Source organism: Lissotriton helveticus, chromosome 3_1, assembly GCF_964261635.1.
Source record: "Lissotriton helveticus chromosome 3_1, aLisHel1.1, whole genome shotgun sequence".
NCBI classification, from domain to species: domain Eukaryota; kingdom Metazoa; phylum Chordata; class Amphibia; order Caudata; family Salamandridae; genus Lissotriton; species Lissotriton helveticus.
Window position 1 is genome coordinate 1,079,102,858 of NC_136061.1, and position 18,550 is coordinate 1,079,121,407.

Genomic DNA, 18,550 nt, shown 5'->3' on the forward strand with positions numbered 1-18,550 from the left:
CGAACCCCCGAAGTAGCGGGAGATGGGAGGGAGAGTCGCGGGAGAGACAGGGGAGACTCGGGGAACGCTGGCTTCTCGCTGGCTTCTCTCCTGCTCCTGCGGCTGCGGCTGCTGCTACATATGGGCTGTAATTTTTTATAATTTGTATTTTTTTACATTTTACATAGTTAATGCACTTGGCAGTTTTTTTTAAATGTTAATTTATACTACGTTATTTTTATTATGGTATTTGTAAATGTAACTTTTTATGTAGTATTATTTTTTGTGTTTTTTGGTATATGAGGTATAGGGAAAACACTGCGGAGCAATTTATGATTTATTTTGTTAAATTGTTTTAAATTGTTTTAGAACATTACTTTTTTAAGTAATATTAAAAACATATTTTTCAGTTGCATACTTTGGTATTTTTATTTTATTTTAGTAAATAAATATTACTACATTTAACTAATTTTTTATTTTTTCAATTATTTCTTTTAGATAAAATATGTTATGTAAATGATATGTAGTGTACTTCGGAAATGAGTGATATAATGTGGACGTATATTCTGTTTTTCATATTTTGGTTTATTTATTTATTAAATATTTTGCTCTTTTTTAATAGTTTTAAATATTCAAGTATATGATTGTTTATTATTTTAATTAATAAATACATTTTAATAAACATGTTTATTCCAGGGGTCAATACTACCTTTAGGAAGGGAACTACAGACGTAACATTGATTATGTATTACTAGATGTCAGGGTCTGGAATGTAATGACAGACATGGAGGCCAGCCTTCCCCACGAAAGTGATCATTTCCCTCTCTCCTCTCTCATTTACCTTGGTGGGGTCTCAGATAAATGATCTTTCCCAGCCTATGATGTCGACTGCTTTGGTAACAGCCCAAGCGAACAATAAGCATAATTTGAGATGGGTGGACATCTGTAAAGTACAAAAACTTTAGGCAGAGTTCTATTTAGGAATTAGTGAAGTTCCAGTAGCACTAATCAAGTCTCATCGGACACCTTCCCAGATTTTGGCAGCACTTGATGACTAGTTTTGAAGTTTGAAAATGTTGCTTGAATAATAAATTAAACCCTAAAAACAAAAAACAAAAAACAAGTCCAATGATTTGTTTGACCACCACCGTAGAGAGGCAAAATCTAGCTTGATGAGAGCCCTGAAAAGTAGTATAAGGCCAGATATCGCCTCTGCGAGAAAGGCCTATGCTATGGCTATTAAAGCCAGCAAGGTCAACTGGGAAGCTAGGATTTGGGAGGATATGTTGGAAGCAGGGAGGAGAAAGGACAGCAGGTTGTTCTGGAACTTAGTAAAATACAGGGGATCTAGGGGTCATGCTCTTCTGAGTGCAATGTATCTGTGTTGGAGTGGGTTGATTTCTTTACTGCCCTCTATACTGATCTCAAACTTCCAGAAAATGTCTCTGAGCCTAAAACACTGTCCTTTGGGAAGGATGGGGATTCTGTTGTCTTTACTCTTGAGGGAACCCTTGATGCACTATCAATTCAGAAGGTGGGAAAAGCCCCTGGGTTTGAAAGAGTTCCTGACAATTTGTTCCGATCTGAACCTTTATTAAGGGCACAATTCATTAACTCTCTCTCTAATTCAGTTGCAGCAGGTGCCTCTATACCAGGTTCCTAGAGAGGGGCGGAAATTATACAACTTTTTAAGAAATGTGCTATGCAAGGTTAAAGGAACTATCATTACATACACCTTATAGATAACGTACAAAAAATCTATAGCAAACAAATTCTCACCAAGCTATGTGACTGGAAACAGTCAAACAATGCCTTATCACACTTTCAGGCCAGGTTGAAGTCCAACTTAAGCAAAGTTGACCAGGTTCTCCACTTTCTGACTGTTAAGTTGAAGTCAGTTGTCTTTGAATGGGGTCGCTATCTGTAGCCTTTGTCGACCTGTGGGTGGCATTTGACTTTGTCCCTAGGAGAAAACTGTAGGAGGTTCTCAGGATCCCTGATCCTACAACTCAATACAGTGGACCATGCACGGGTCAGATGGGCTCTTGACTCTCAGAATCTGCAAGTTGTATACTAGGTCTAGTGCCGTATATTCTGTTTCCAACTTCCTACGTGCAATGTGGTATATTAAACAAAAAGCTGTTCGGCCAAGCACTATTTAAGATAGTGTTCAATATAAAATTAGCGCTGATTTGCAACATGTTCTCTACATGCACTGTTAATTTTACTACATTTAGCAACAGCTAGTGCCCTGTGTGAATCCCCTACTCTGTTTTGAATTACTTGCTGCTTGGACAGTAGTGATCCCTTGCACAGCCCATGTTTTAGGCCACCTATAGAGGTGTTTTTCCATCAGAGAAACAGTTGCTGGTTATCCCGCTATGCCTATTACATATGCAAACAATACTATGCCACTATTGTTTTTGTTATGTATGGCTGATATATTCCAACCGAACTTTGAAACTCACTCCCTCAATCTGATGGCCATCTTTTAGAGTACCATGGGACCATTTAAGACCAGGGAGCATTGGACATTATTTAATTAAGACTCATTGGTTTATGATGTTACGACTTTACTTTGTATTTTCATTATTTTTGTCATGAATCTTGTATTTTTATCATGTACTTATTTAATTCATTTTACACTTTTATTGTGCATGCAATCAGATGCACTATGATGTACTTATATGGCTCTTCTGAGTCAAAATAAAGTTATTATTTGATTTTAATTTGATGTGGTTTATTCTATTTTTCTTTTTATGTAATTTAAATTCCATGTGTATTAAAACAGTCTATTTTAAAAAATATATATCAGTACATTTTAAAGGTTATAATTAAAAAAATATATATTTATAACTGAAAATTGATTTTTTTTAAATGTATATTATGTTCCATATTAATAATCTCAGGATCATAGTTATAATTGTAATACATTTTGAGAATTGTGAATACCTTTTGGTTATTTTTCCTAGAGTTTTTATCATTTAAAGTTTTTTATATTATACAACCTTTTTTCAATTTGGCTTCGAATATTATGGGAATCTTACATCTACCTCCCTCAAAGTCCAACTAGTTCTCCAATATGACTTAGATTGGAGTGGAATAGTAAATCTACAGCTCACAAAGTTCAATGCTTTCCTCAAAAAGGCTTAGGTGGTAGTGATAATAGTAAATATTCATCCCTTAATGTCTAAGACTTTCTTCAATGTGGCTTAGAATTTAGAGAGAATAGTAAATCAATTCCACAAATTTTAACACGATCTCCAATGTTGTTTGGATGTGAGTAGGGCTAGTAAATCGATCCCCTTAAAAGTCCAACTCCTTCTCCAAAGTGGATCAGATTAGAGTGAGTGGTACCATTACATCTAAACTCTCAAAGTCCAACAGGTTCCCCAACTCTGCTTAGATTTGAGTGGACAGTGTATATTTACCCTTTCAAGCCCATCCCTTTCCTTAATGTTTCTTAGATTGGAGTGGGGAATAGGGAATGTACCTCCCTTCCCCTTAAAGTCCAACACTTTTCACAGTGTGACTTAGATTTGAGTGGGAATAGTACATTTACCACCTTCATAGTTAAACAATTTCCCCATTGTGGTTTACATTGGAGCAGGAATGGTAAATGTATAATTGAATTCTATTTCTAATCATGAAGAATTGGTTTGGTAACATAAATTTGATGTTTACAGTAGTTCCATTATATTGAATACAGTATTACATTTTTATAAATGTTTCTATGTTTTATTTTGTGTGCGATGTTTTGAAAAATAATGCTGCTTTCCAAAATTATTCATTGCTGCAAACATCACCTATTATCTTATATGGTTCACAAATATTTACATTTTTATTTTCTATCTATTTTTTAACATACGTATTTGTATTTTTCACATACTTTAAAAACATTTAACTTTTTTGTTCAATATTTTTTTAAACAGAAGACATTTTTAACAGTCAAATATTTTTGTTATGATTTTTTACAATGACATTTTTAATTTGCATACATTCATAAGAATTATAAACAAATATGTTTAATGTTGTAAGCACTTTTTAATACATTTTAACTTTAATTGATACCATTTTAAATACAAGAACTTTCTATTTTCAGTTGATTTCTATGGAGGGTCAGTTTTTTTAATGTTTATTTATGTCCATTTGGTTGACTGCATTCCTTATTTTTTATGCTACCTATCTAATTTTGGGTTGTTCGAGCTTCTATGTGGTCAGGGTACCCTTTTCCTGCTCTCTTAGTCATGTAAGCCTAATTTTAAGGGGCTGATTATGATGGCGATCAGACCACACACCAACAGGCTGTTAGTGGCTGTCTGACTGTCGACAGCCCTTAGGCCCGACTGCCGCATTTTAATGCTGCTGGTCGGACCCACAGTGGCCAGAGCCCAGACTGCCACCTCCGGCAGGATCTCAGATCCCAATGGGGCGGCAGTTGGAGTTGCGACACAGAATTTTGGCTTGCTAAGCCAGGGACTGCCATCAGGATTAGTAAATACCTTTCCAATGGCCTGTTCATGGTGGGAACACCACCATGTACAGGCTGTCAAAAATGGATATTGGGGCTCCAAACAGGGCCCCATCCCTTGAGGGCCACTGCGAACTGGCCCTCGGGCACATGTAGTGCCCCGCACTGACCTCTATGCAGTGTGTGCCATGCATCACATGGTGCATGGCACATGCTCCATGGACGAGTAGGAAGTGCTCTTTTTCACCGCGGCTTGTGTTGCAGGCCTTTTCCAGGTCCGCAGTGCAAGGCACTGTGAAAAGGAGCACTTTGTGACCACCAAATGGAGCGGTAGGACCACTGACAGCTTGTCGGACTGTCTCTTGATGGCCTCGATGGTGGTTGCCAGTCCAACTGACTGCTGTTGTAATCACGCCTTAAGTTACTTGTTTGGGGGTTTAATAATGGGGGAATTTATTAAGTTTATTGTAGGTAGTATAGGTTAGTGTTTTGTTGTTATATAGAAGTTAAATGTTTGGATGTCATTTTTGGTAGTGGTAGTCTAGTGTGGTAGGCTTTATGTTATCGTGCATGTTTTAATGTTATGTTCCTTTAAAGATTTTTACATGTATGTAATTTAAATGTGATATTATTGAATTTGTGATATTTATCTAATTATGTATGTTCTGCTTTTTACATTTGATTCATTTGGGTCCTGGATTTGTGTTTCTTTTTGGATATGTTTTAAAGGAAATAGGTTTGTTTTTTTATTAAGCAATATCATTTTGAATTTCTTTTCTTTTTTGGTTTTCATAGACTGGTGTTTAATAATTCTTTTTTGGGGGTTGATTGTGATTCACATTCAATATTCTTTTTTATTGTTTGCATTTTTGCATTTACTTGGGGGCCATTTTCTATTTATTTTTATAGATAATTATTTTGTTGATTATTTCAAGTTGGTGGACTTCAGCCACAAAAAAGTAAGACACATTTTATATTATTTTAATAGGTAGGGAAGGTTTATGTTGTTTAAAGTTCTTTGTGTGATTATATTGTTTTATAATATGGTGTACATGCTGCTTATTGATTTGTTTATTTGTAACAGGTATTGTAACTGTAATAATTGTTATGTGTGTGGTTTACTGTTTTTATATTTATTTCATAATAATTATTTAAGCAATTTATACTTTTCAATCAGACTGGATTTTGTTTAAATTTAAGTATATATTTTTGACTGAATAGTGAAAATTGTATATAAATACATTTGCTAAATTTGTGGTTGTTCAGAGTTAAGTTTTAGATTTAGTTTACTAACTATGTTGTTTTTAATGTTCTTGCTTTGGAATCATGGTATGATGGGTTTGATTGTTAGCAAATAATTGGATTTCTCATTATAATATTAGAGCAGTTTTTTTCACAATTTATATTTTAGTTGGGCTATTATTTTTATTTGTTAATTTGTCAGCAGCTTTGTTCCTTTTTCAATACTTGTAGGAAGTAGTAATATGTAGAGTGTCTTTGTCCTAATGTGCCTTGGAACGAATTGTGCCGCCCTTCTACTGCATTGTTTGTTTTTGCTTGCTGTGTCATGGTGCTGTTAAAGATTTAGCAAAATGGTATATGATACTTGGGTTGGTGTCTGTGCCCGGAATGGTGCAGTCTGCCAAATTAAGTATCTGCAAAATAGTCCATTACTGCACTTATTTTTCCTTTATGTCTTTGATAATAAAGTTATTTTTTTCAGTATTTTGCACTGCTTTCATACTTCATTTACTGAGACATATTGTATGGCAATTACGTTTTTCAACTTCAGTTTTTTAAAATTCTTCACATCACTTCTGATAAAATAATTCTGACACCCACCGTGCTCAATGTCGGTCTCAAATTCAAACAGGTCTGCTGGGCTGCATCAACTGGTGTCAGGCCGCCAGCCATTACTGATTTGAGAGGGTGAATCATTGGACATGATAGTTCAACATATCTTGAACAGGTCCCAGATTCCTTATCCCTAAATTCAACATTTACTCTTCCTATTCATCTCCTTAAAAAACACCACCAATCTCTTCCAAGCTTGCAAGTAGGGGCAAGCGGTTGTCTCCAAAGCACACAGATTTCCCTTCTTGCAACTAAATCAAATAAAATGTCAAATGTTGGTGCTTTACTTGGCAGAGGGTACCTTCCACCTCCTGCTGCACTACATCAGATATAATTAAAGCAGGGCTTACCTCCATGATGGATCCTAAAGTGTCAGAAGGGAGGATGTGGCCGAACGTGCTAGGGTTGCCGATCTAAAAACTGGGGATCCGGGTTTCGAGTTTCCGCAATGAGGCTCAACATCCTGGGATTCTGGACAAATCAGGTAATCTCTATGTGCCTAACAAAAATGTATGTGTCCTTGTGAAGCATAAGTGGTGCTCATGTAAAGCACTCTGATACCTGATGCCTTCGGGTCATGTTTGCGCTATATAAAACTCTGGGGGACAAAAAAAAGAAATGGTTTACAATTCAAGTCTTCACGCTCCTCATTTTCACCCATTTCCCTGGGGTCCAGTAGGCTCTATGGAGGATAAAGATGTGTTTCATTACTTAGTGCAGCAGGTTTAATCACCAAGTAAAGTGTAGACAAAGACAATTGCCATATCCATTCTAGCTCCACACATGGCAAGTATCAATCCAATAGGAGGTATGGAGATTTCATATTGTCCTTGGCTATCTTCACAAGATGCTGGTACCAGAGTGTTGCTTTCTTCTTCATAACCCAATGACCTTGAAGGTCCTTTTCTATTTGACCAGGCTCAGAATCAGACCAACCCTGACTCTTAAGCAAGGTACATACTTGATAGATTTTAAACCTGTAGGGTACCCCATTTGTCTAACTATTCCAATAGTCCTAGAATAGCTTCTGTCCATCATCAACCATTTGGCCCCATCTTTTTATGTCACTTTGTTTTAAAGGTTATGGAAGGCTGTTGAGCAAACACTCTTGAGTCCCCGAGGAATCCCAAATTGGGGACAACATGGTGTAATATGCAATACCCAGGAGTGACCTGACCTCCTACCACATTTTAGCTACTGCCTGCAGCATTTTAATCTGACATTTAAAAAAAGGTTTTGGTGCCAAACTGCCAAACTTGTAGGAACATCCTTCCTCTGGTAGGCCACTTGGGGCCCTAAACATTACCCTCGGTGATGTCTTATCTGGGAGAATTCTGTTATTTTTCAGCTGAAATTATCAGCAAAAAAGTTGTAGACCTGGGAGTCCTAAACCTCCTGCCCATAATATGCTTCCCAATTTCTTCTAGGAGAGTAGTATTCCCCTGCTAGCCCAAATAAAAGATGTAATTTTCCCTTGTATTTTCAGGTGGGCCTTTTTGTCAAAATGTAGTGGGATATCATCAAACAGAAAAGTAAATTTGGGTAAAATAGACATTTTCACTAAATCAATCCAAGGGCGAGGTTCTGCCATCTTTTTAACAGCCCATCTGTCTCACAACTTATTCTTTCAAGATTCACAGATGATATATTCCCTAAATGCAGAGTAATCCTTACCTCTAGGTAGCTAATTTCTCCAACACCTGCTATCCCCCTACAGCTCTGATGCCAAGATATTATCTCAGTTTTTTCTTTATTAATCTCATACCAAGAAAACCTACCTTACCTCTGTCATAAGATTTGGTAAATCAAAGGCTACTTCTGAGGTATGAACCTTTAAATCATCAGCATTTAGAGAAATTTTCCTGGAGTATGCTCCTGCAAAAAAAGTTATTAGCTCCTCATTTAATCTTAAACTTCGAGCAAAATGTTTGATATAAAGGTTGAAAAGGACAGGCAAGATGGAGGGAAGATGGCGGCCGTGCTGTCGGCCGAGTGAGCTGACTCACCAGTATTCTCCTGGATAACCTCTGCCACCTTCCTACCTGATCTTCATGTGATCCGGCAGGGAAAGAACCTGCATTGGGCATGATCTGGTGTTCCTGGATCTGGTTTTTGGAGTTACGGGCACCCTCTAGACTGGTCCACGCAGGACCTTTCTTTTCTGCAGTGTTTTCAGCTGCTCTCACCTGCTCGCTTCCTCCAATGTGTCCGAAGACAACCGCTAGAGGCACTAGGACCCGGGGGCCACTTGCAGGCTCTGGCAGCCGGCTGTCAGAATGAATATAGAGACGCAGGAGTTCACCAACCAGCTTGTAGTTTATCTCCGGGATCTGGCGAGCGAGCAGGGAAAGGTGTCACTGCTTGTGGCTGGCAGACGGAAGAGATAAAAACACTGCAGAGACAGCAACTGGCAGCAATGCGGTGGGGAAGGTCTCCCTGGCGCCACAGAAAGCACTCATTCGAGGTACTGCATTTCTTAATGGGAGCGAAGTGAATGAAGAGAGTGTCAGGAAGGGGGTGACAGCGGTGGGATTAAGGGTATCAGAAGGCTGCATTGGACCTGAGGGAAATCTGAACCTTTTGAATATTGCTGCAGGGACATCTGCTATAGGGGATACAATATTAGCTAACTAGCAAAGCAAGAGTTCCATGGAGACTGGAAACCCCAAAATATTGGTCTGGAAAAAAGGGAGACCAGTCAGAAGCATGGAAGTAGCCCTGTTGAGAGGGATAAAATAGAGGGTGCGATTCCCCAGCAGGCGCTTCAAAATTAAGACCGGTCAAATATAGAACCCGTAAAGGAAGGGATTCAGGGGGTAACTTCTACTGAATAACAGATCCTTCCAACTCCTCAGGGAATGAAAGCCCTGGAAGGGATTGGGCAGAAGATGAACAGAGTCATGGGGATGAAAGTGAGAGAAGTAGTTTGCTTTTTGAATAGGGAAAGTCAGGAGATAATTCTTCATATGTCCCAGCAACTGTTCGTTAACGTAGGGAGCAAGGCATAGCTTTGGCAAAGACCCGACTGGCTCATTGGAGTAGGACTAATCCTTTTCCCCGAAGCTGGATGGAAGCGAAGTAGCTGCCGGAGGAGCACCCACGGGAGCTTCGAGTTTGGGAAATCCTGATGAAATCACGCTCCATATCATTTATCAGAGCATCATGGCCTATCAGGAGGACACTCGAGTAAAGAGCCCATGTACTCAAGGGGAATTTCGAAAATTACAGAATTCAATATGCAGGGTTGCAAAGACCTGCTCAGAATTCTTAGCCAGGATCGGGAGACTGAAGCCCGAATTTCGACACTTGAGGACGAGCTTGCTGCACAAAAAATTCTTACTGACTCCCTGAAAGGTCAGAAGGAAGATACAATGTAGAAGCTGACTGACTTGGAGAATCGTTCAAGGAGGAACAATTTGCAGGTTCTGGGTGTTCCAGAGGGCATGGAGGGTGGCACGCCCGGAATTTTGTTGTTGAACTTATTTCAGAGGCATTCTCCAAATGTACACAATGGGACGGGAAAGTTGAACTGCAAAGAGCCAATAGATTTCCTTTTAATCAGCACAAAAAAACGGAGCAATCTATTGATAAACCCAGGTCTATTCTGATCTGTCTTAATAACTTTTTGGTCCGAGAAGCAATATATGATTGAGCCAGACCGGATAGGAAAAGGGCAGGAAATGGCTGTGAATTTTTTGGGCGACCCGATTTTTGTCAGGCAACAGTAGAAAAAAGGTGTCAGTTGCGGCAACTGATCCCATTGCTTCAGGCAAAGGGGGCGCAGGCCTTTTTGCTCAAACCGGCCAAATTAAAAGTTATATTTGATGGTCAGGCACAATTTTTTCTTCTGAAAATTTTGCGAAAGAGTTTTTGTAATCGCCTTAAGGTGGATCTCCAAACATAATCTTTTTTTACTGTTTTTGTAGATTGCTTGATGTTCACTTGAGGCTATTTCAATGCTAAGACTGGGTCTCTTATGCTTGTGTGTTGTCTTTCTTTTTCTTCTCGTTCAGTTTTTCTGCTCTGCTGGGGTGGGGGGCCCAGGGAGGGGCTGGCTATTGGCTCTTCATCAATGAGGACCTTTGGTCCTTATGCCTCATTTAGTAGAAGGGAGGGGGGAGGTGGAATGATGGGTGGGGTGTTGAGGGTGGTTAAGGTAGGGTGGTGGAGAGGCAGGGGGTTAGGGAGGTTAGGTGGGTGGAGATGCTGCTGTTTTTCACATGTTGTCATGGTGCTTCTATTTATGCAAGAAAAAATGAAATGATCGCTATTACTATGTGCATTCATTGGTAATTTCTTGGCAAGCCTTGACATGGAACATGTTAACCACAAGGATGATGGGTAAAATGTGTATTTGCTCATTGAACATATATGGTCTGAATGACAGGAAAAAGAGAGGTATGCTGGCCAAGATTAGTAAATTTATGCAGATTGATGTGCTATACACATATATTGTTAACTTTTAATTCTTTCTGGAGTTAGCGCCGGGACACTTTTTTAGTAGCTGTGCGCTGTACAAATTTAATATAACATAACATAACATAACATAACATACATTCAAAAGACTCAAATACCTTGGAGCAAGCGCGGATGGTTGAAGGATTTGGGTCTTGATGTGTTAGCTTGCACTCAACAGGGTACAACAATAAAACGGGTGGCTATTTTATCAAAGGGAGGCATCGGGGTCTGTAAGCGAGTCAAGGAAGACAGTGTGGTACGCTGGGTTATTGTTGAATTTATAGCTAATAATGCCCCTGTCTCAATGTGTTCCATTTATGAATCTAACTTAGACGATTCTGCTGTTTTAAATCACCTAAGTGTAGAATTGGCCTTATGGCCACACCCTGTGATCTTCTGTGGAGACTTTAATATACATTTAAATAGTGATTTTAATCCGATTGGGGAATTCCCATACCTAGGAAGGAAAGGTAGAACTTTTAAGGCTCTTCAATGACTAGTCAGGGAACACAGGCTGGCTGATGCTTGGTATAGACTTAGACAAGGTGACCCAGGATTTATTTTCTATTTGGGTCCTCACAATAAATTAGTCTGTTTGGACTACTTCTTATTCTCCAATCAATTGGCTGAGACAGTCAAAATCGAGATCATCCCGAGGGTTATCTCAGACCATAATCAGCTAGTGGTAGAAATACCACTAAGCTGCATTCTAAGCGCCCAGAGGCCGTGGACTTTTAAAAGAAAGCTATTTCTGAATCAGTGATATTGTGAATATATGGCCGAGTTGATTATGGATTTTTTTTTATTAATAGAAATACAGCTTCTGAAATCGTTGTTTGGGGTGCATTAAAGCATGTGTGCGTGGTGAGACTCTCAGCTTTTCTTTTCCCGTCAGAAGGTAGTACAGAAGAAAATCTGGAAGTGGGTTGAACAGCTGAGGATGGCTGAGTTTGGGCTAATGAGGAAAACAGTGGGGGGCCAAAATATAGAAGAGTAAACAGTTCCGCGAAGGGTTATCAGTATTCAGAATTGAATGGCGCACAACATGTAGTGGTTTGGTATTCACGATAGTGTAGATTTGTTTGGTGCAGCTTGTTCAAAGAAAACCCCCAAACTTTGAAACCAAAGGGTGAGAAGGCTAACCCTTATGATGAATAAACTAAACAGTCAAGCGCACACAACAATATTAATGATATGAGTAATCAAATTGAAGTCATTCACAGGATAAGATCACACACGAATGTTCTTTTCATTCACCGTGTGTTTCCCGCATCCGGAGAAGACCCTGCACGCTACACTGATGGCTTACCGCCGTTCATGAAGTGACACTTGGCAAAACCCGCCATTGTCAGAACTATACGCCTTTAAGACATTACCTTTTTTATGTGCAGACCCGTTGCACCTTAATATTAAAAAAAACCCGAACAGGAGCGGGTTGGAATTATCACCGTTCTGCCGATACAACAAAACTCCACACATTTCAGCCCTGAAGAGTCAGGGGTTATTACCCCAATTGACGAAACACGTGTCGGCTGGTTTCCTTTTGTATGGATCTCCTAGATAGGAGAAATTTTCACAGACTCATTAAAACAGGAATGAAAAGAACATTCGTGTGTGATCTTATCCTGTGAATGACTTCAATTTGATTACTCATATCATTAATATTGTTGTGTGCGCTTGACTGTTTAGTTTAAAATATAGAAGAGTGCCAACAGCTAATTGCCATCATCAAAAATACATCAGCACTTTGGTGAAGTGCTAGCTGCCAAGTATGTGCAGTATGGGGCTGAAACATATGAACTTGGAGAAAATAGCGGGAGGATTCTGGCAAAGCGGTTACAGCAGCGGGAATTCTCAAACTGAATTTCCAGGATTAAAGAACACTTAGATCAGGTACAGGATTTCCCCAACAGAAATCGTGAATGTATTTCAAAACTATTATAAGCAACTGTGCATAGAGGGAGGGACTATGTCAGGGGAGAATCTCTAGAAGAATTCTTCAAGGACCTAGGAATACAGAGGTTATCCCTGACCAAAACATGGCCCTTGCAACTCCGATCACTTGGGAAGAAGTGGAAGGTGCTATAACCTCTCTAGCCACTGGCAAGGCGGTGGGTCCGGAGGGCATCCCTCTGGAATTTTTAAGAACATTTTGGCAATCACTCCGGCAAGATATTATATCTTTATTTCAATCGGCTCAAAGGGGCTTTAAACCTGATTCTTGGTGAAAGACAACTATAGTTGTATTTAAAAAAAAAGATAAGCCTGAACTTAGTTCATCTTCATACAGGCCCATGTCACTCATTAATTGTGAAAGTAAAATTTATTCTAAAATATTAGCTTTCAGGTTAGGAAAGGTTATCACTCCCTTGGTTTCAATGCATCAGCATGTTTATCACGGGGAGGGATACGACAGATCATGTTAGATGTGTCATTGCCCTTCTTGACTGGGCTCAGGCCACAGAATCACCACTAGGGAGTATCCTGCTGGACGCCGAGAAAGCGTTCAACAGGGTCTCCTGGCGGTTTCTGTGGTCTGTCTTACAACGGAAGGGGATTTTCACTGAATTTATTCAAGCTGTCAAGACACTTTATTCTTAACCAGAGGCTGTGATCCGTATCTCGGGAGAGGAGTCAAACCTATTCAATATCAGTAGAGGCACTAGACAGGGGTGTCCATGTTAGCCCCTGCTGTTTGCTCGATACATTGACCCTTTTCTCAACAAATTAGAGCTAACCATGAATATTAAGCCAGTTAGAGTCAATGATATTGAGTATAGGACATTGGTATATGCGGATGATATTGTGATACTTACTAGCGATGTCACTTTGGCACTGCCAGAAGTGAAGCTTTTGGCAGAACGGTTCGGTGTCTTCTCAAGTTATTAATTAAACATTGATAAAACACAGATTCTTCATTCTGATAGTATGTTCCCTGTAGGTCTCCCAATTGCCTCTGATGCAACATATTTGGGGATTAAGTTTACACCGGTTGTAGACCAAATTCCTGAATTGAACATTGCCCCAATGATAGATACTGTCAACAGAAATTGAAGAGGCTATATCATTTGCACCTTTCTTTGCACGAACGAAGTAATGTCATTAAAATGTCAGTCCTCCCAACATTTTTATACCTTTTTAGGACTGTTTCTCTCAAATTTTCTCTTTCTTGTTTAGCAAGAGTAGAGAGGATTTGCTGTAGACTTATCTGGGGATACCGCAGACATAGAGGAGCAGCTAAATGGATGACTCTTTCAAGACATCGGGGATGGGCTGTTCCCAGCTTCCATTTATAATATTTGGCATCTATTCTGCAACATGTGGGGATTCTCTTAGTTGAGACCAAGGCTGAAATTTTGTTGACTGCCACTCCGACTATATATGAAATAGGGCTGGGAAATGAAGAGAAGGGCTGTTTGGTTAGGATATTAGAACCCAGCTACTATAAAAAGACCAAATTTAAAATACTCAAAGCAGCTTATAAGGTCTGGAGACAAGTACAGCTCAAACTGAAGATCCCCAATCTGAATGTATATACTTCATTCTCAGCTTTCCGCATTTTGCCACCAATTTTTCCAGACCAAACTACATTCAGGTAGGGGAGCAATGGCATTTATTCTATGGGTGATCTTTGTAATGAGGGTTAATTTGCCTCATTTTCAAATCTACAGGAAAAGTTTGATCTGTCTAAATGAGATTTCTTCAAATATTTACAGATCCAGAGTTCTTTGGGTGGAAATATTCAGGGACTTTTTAAAAGATTTGTGTGGTGGAAATAATACCAATGTAAATCCGCATTTGTAAAGCGCAAACCACTCACCCTTCCGGGTCTCAAGGCACTAGGGGCCATCATGGAAATTAAGTGAGCTATTGCCCAGAGTCACATGGTGCTGAGCTGAGCAGCAGCCGGAGCCAGGGATCGAACCTTGAAGCCTGTGCTCCAAAGTCAGCTGCCCTGACCGCTGCACCACACCTCTCCACTGAATGAAATCCCGTATAGGGAAAATGTATCAAACTTTGCTCTTCCTGATGATATTGGTGTCGAGAATACAAAATTGGAGATAAGGCTGAGAAAGGAAGGAATAAAGATTGAGGATGCATTGGAATTATCAAATCAGATTTTAATAACTGGAAGTCTTAGGAGTCACCCGTTTATGTCTGTTTTTGATCTCTATTACACTCCAGCAAAGATAGCTAAATGGGGGTGGAATGAGGGGGGAATGTAACAGATGTGGGCTGCTGGCCGCTGATATTTTACAGATGTTTATTCATACCTAGGTTGGGCATATTTCACAGGATGTTGCATCTGTTCTGGTTGCTGTCGGTGGCAACTACGCCAAATCTTGTAATTTTGAGAGTGGAATACAATATGGAGGGAAATGAGAGGCCGAGATCCGAGATGTGATTCTTGTTCATTGCGATTGCTATCGTCCGTTTATGCATTACCTCCCAATGGATAAGCTACGATCCCCCTACGTTTCATAATTGACAGTCAAGGATACTTACTATATATAATAAAGAATCTTCTGTATATAAATTAGGAGGATGAAGGAAAAGGGAGCTGGGCCTGAAAATCTGGGCCCCTATTGCTGGATGGTTTTGCAGTCAAAAAGGATTAGGCAAATACATATAACATGGGCAATTGCTTATATGTTGACGGGGTTGTATTGGAAGTCAGATAGGGACAACGTTACTCTGTTTCTTATCCTGTGATCCCCTTCTCTGATTATGCTAAAAAGCGAGCCATTGAAGTTCACAACAAACTACTGTATTTATTGCACGTGCACTTTCTTTCCTCTTTTGTAAGGTATTCTGGCTGGGGAGATAAGTGCTTTTATTCCTGGTGTATTTTGCATGAACTGTTTGGTTTTAATCAAGAATTTTCCATTGTATTTTTGACTTTGGTCTTTGCTATGTTGTTTTTTAGTGATTAATTTATCGCTTTTTGCTGAACTGCCATGACTTGTAGAAATCTAATCTTTCTAGTATAACGAGAAAAAATCAATAAAAAATATATTATGAACAAAAAGGATATCCGAGAGAAGGAAACCATGCCTGGTCCGCCTTTCTATTTTCACTGGTGTCAACAGATTGTCATTTACCAAAACCCGGGTGGTTGGAGAACTATAAAAACATTGAATTCCAGCTAATTAGGGCAATTTGCTGTTTGCTGTGTATTCCACAGTTAGAGGCAATTTTTGCAGGTGTCTCCATATACTGATTTTTTTCAGGTGCCTCCATATAATTTGGTTGAAATAGTAGGGACATCTTTGGATGTGGGTATATTTTTAAAATGGTAGAAGTCATTGCTTGCTCAAAGTCACTGATAATTATATGGGCTTCCAAGTTTTCGATTGAGATTTTATTTTCAGTTAGTACTTTGTTTGATAAAAGTTTGCAGACTAACAACATGTTTGTGTTGTGGTATTCAGCATGATGTATTGCAGACTTATGTGAATGGTTGCAACAACGATTTAAAAGTGCTGCCCATCATCCATGTGTTGCTATTTAATCTTAGTAGGTTGTTATCAGTTGCATATATAATTATTCTCCAGTCGATATAGGTGTTCTCATATAAAAGGTAAAGTTCATTGCTGTCTGCTAAATGTACACTTCATATCTTGGAATGATTTTGGAGCAGAAGAAGTCTTTGTGGTTGCTGTAGTTGCTGTGGTTGCTGTTCTGGCTCTGAGTGTTTTCATATTTGAAATATCAATGAGTTGCCTTGTAGTATAGTCAGGAACATTAAGTATTATATTGATTGATATTGCTCCTATAGGCTCCTATGAGCTCCTGCTAATTTACCTGAGGAAATTTCTGATTTTGATTTCCTTAATGATTGAGGGATGACTGTGCTCTCTAATGTTTTCAACAGTAACATGTTTTGTTGTGGCCCATCCATAGCATTTGTCATAATAATACTGTGAACATTTTTCTAATTGCTTGTGATTTCTTGGCTATAAGTATGTCCCTTTATAGTCAATAATAAGTTACCTCCCTGAGATTTGATATATATGGCTCTTTCTGACATTGTATCTGTGGGTTCTAGAATAACACAATAAATCTTTTATATAAATAATATTTTTGAGTAGCATTAATATTTAAGCATGCAGTACATCATTTGTATATTTCTACTTTTGGATTTGATGTAGATGTATTTTTTCAGAGCTGTTTGTTGAGGGTTTCCTTATTATGGGCCAGGTGCTTGAGATTTACTTTTGAAAAATATATATTTGTGAGTATTACATGTCTAAATAGTTTTTTTTAAAGTTTATTTTATTTTATTTCAATGTATAACTATAGAGTGGTTTCTATTTTTGTTCCGAGCAATACTTACTTTCTCTTTCAATAAAGTTAGTTGAGTTTGGGATTTCGCAATGATAATACGTTTTTATTGTTCTGCACAGCCCCTTGGAATGGAGCTGCTTGCAGGGAGCAGACAGGGCTGCCAGGACCCTGGGGCTCCTCCCGTGCCCCCAATGATAAACCTGTGAGTGTCCCACAATAAAAATACAAAAGTGAATAATAATTAGTGGCCAGAGATGCTCATTTGTTATTCACTTCTCCTAGCAAGGAGTGCCCCATAATGCCCTTCCTGGGCTAATATACATATGTTTCAGTGCAAGCAGTGCCCCCAATCTGGTAAAGGGCACCACCAACATGTTTTTAAGTGTTGTGAAGGGATGCAGGGAGTGCAGCAGCCCTCCAAAATGCTTACCCCCAAATGAACCCTATGATTCTTGGGGTCTATACAACATGGCCCAGCAAAATCTGTTGATATGTTCAACCAACCTAGTACTGAAATTTATGATTTTCAGTTTGGGAAGGAGGAATCACTGTGGGTGGTTTTATGGCTGTATATTGTGGCCTAATGAGTGGATAAAAAAGACTGACATGTGTTTAGTTTTTTATTTCACCATGAATGCCATAGTGAAAGGTTTAACGTCAAAATCAATAGGCTTAATTTTTATATATTGATAGTAACTTACATTAAATAAATCCTAGAAATTCACTGAAAAAGCAAAAGGTTAAAGTGATAGCTACAATTAGGTATTAAAAAAAACCTTAGAACTTAACTGAAAAAAACAAAGGTTTAAAAGTTATTATAGTTTGGCAAAAATGTCACTTAAAATATACCATTTAAATGAACAAAATCAATGAAATTCACCAGTTATGATTATCTTAAGGAACTGTAACTCATGCCCTAAAGTAACTATACAGTGAGCTCTTGTCAAGCATTACTAATTACCTCACATATTACATCATTGATCGCAACATTGTGCATGGCAGGAGGCAGAAGTTATAGTTACGTAAGATAACTATAACTGGTGAATTTTTGTGACTTTGTCCATTGAAATTTGTTTGTTTTAACTGAAATTTTCACCTAACCATACCATCCCTTTAATCCTTGAATCTTTGGTTTTTTAGGTGAATATACATAAATATATACTGAGCGCTCCTCACACAATCAGGCTGTAGGTCACTCGTCCACTCCCTGAGGAGGGGTCCGTAAGTCGGAAGCAGCCAACTTCCATAAATTAGATTCGACGATTAATCCCAACACGCATACACTCTTCAAAGACAGATTGGCATGGACTCTGATAGTATTGGGGTAATTGCTTTATTCCTCTTAACAACTTGCCATTACGCATTTCAGCCACCACACATGACTTTGATCACATGGTAAAAGCGCTGCAAATCCGTGATTTTAACCCTTGGTGTCATATGGTGTATTGATTGATAGGCATGAAAGACAGACTTGACTTTTCAAAAGAGTTTTGTGAACAA